Raw genomic sequence first — 1,714 nt, 5'->3', positions numbered from 1 at the left:
GATCCAAACCTGCTAGGGCTAGACTTTATTTTTGAGAAGTTTTAGGTTTAATAAAAAATTAGTGTTAAGTAAAGAGTTCCTATATACTCCCTCCAATTTCCCACAAGTATTAACAGCTTGCATCAATGTCATTCCCCTGATAACAATGATGAGCCAATATTGATACATTATTATTGACTAAAGTTCACAGATTACATTAGGGCTCACTCTATGTATTGTACTTTCTATGGGTTTTGATAAATGTGTAATGGTCCATATCCACCTTGCAGGTACCATACAGTGTAGTTTCACTGCCCTAAAATTCCCTGAGTTCCACCTGTTCATCTCTCCTTTCCTTCCTCTAAACACCTGGCAATCACTGACCTTTCTACTACCTCTATTGTTTTGCTTTTTCCAGGATGTCATATATTTGGAATCATTAAGTATGTAGTCTTTTCAGATTGGTTTATTTCACTTAGCAATATGCATTTAAGGTTCCTCCATGGTTTTTTTTGTAGCTTGATAGCACATTTCTTTTTTAAAAATTTGTCTTTCCACAGGCTTACCAATTACTATTTTCAAAGAAAAAATTGTGGTGTTATTTCTCTGCTTTATATTTCACTACGATGAGAAAGCAGATTGTGTGTAATTTTGTTTCTTTGAAACAAAAGTACAAAGACTTGATATAATCCTTAAGATTTTCTACAAATAATCATGTTGTTTTTGAATAAATACTGGCTTATGTCCTTGTTTACAATCTGATATTTTCATTTATTTTTCTTGCCTGGCTGCACTTGCTCGTACCTCCTATACAATGCGGAACAGTAGTGGTGAGAACATTCTTGTCTTGTTGCTGATCTGAGAGGCAAAGTATTTAGTTTTTCACCATTAAATAGCTCTATTTTTTTTTTTTAAATATAGATGACTTCTATCAGCTTGAGAAATCTCTATTGCTGCTTTACTGAGTTGAATTGTGTTTGCTGATGTTGAATTATGTCAAGTTAACTTTTTTGTATCTATTGAGATGATCATTTGGTTTTTCTCCTTTATTTTCTTACTGTGATTAATTGAGTTGACTGGTTTTTGAGTGTTAAACCAACTTTACATTCCTGGGTACAAATTCCATATGATCAAATATTACTGGATATTATTTACTAATATTTTCTTTAAATTTTTGGCCAGTAATTTTTTTTCTTGTAATGTCTTTGTCAGCTTATAAATTCAGAGTTATGCAACCATATAAAACAAGCTGAGAAGTGTTCTTTCACTTTTTATTTTTGGAAATATTTTCTGTAATATTGCTAATGTTTATTTAAAAAAGATTTGATAAAATATATAAAGCCATCCGGGAAGGTTTTGAATTATAGATCCCAGTTCCTTAACTGAAACAGGGCTATTTATAGTTTCCATTTCTTCTTGTTTTAGCTCCAGTAATTTGTATCTTTCAAGGAATTTGCCCATTTTATGTATGCTGTCAGTTTTAGTGGCATAAGGTTTTCATACTATTCCCTTATTTTAAATATGTATAAAACTTGTAATCATATTTCTTCTTTTTCTTATGATACTAGTAATTTGTGTTTTATCTTTACTGTTTAAAAATAGACTTTGTTTTTTTTATTGATTTCAGAGAGAAAGGGAGAGGGAGAGAGAGATAGAAACATCAGTGATGGAAAGGGATCATTGACTGGTTGCCTCCTGCACACCTCCTACTGGGGGAGGGGCCTGCCCTTTGGGT

The sequence above is a fragment of the Myotis davidii genome, unplaced genomic scaffold (genome assembly GCF_000327345.1).
Source record: "Myotis davidii unplaced genomic scaffold, ASM32734v1 scaffold1146, whole genome shotgun sequence".
NCBI lineage: Eukaryota > Metazoa > Chordata > Mammalia > Chiroptera > Vespertilionidae > Myotis > Myotis davidii.
This window is presented reverse-complemented; position numbering follows the sequence as displayed.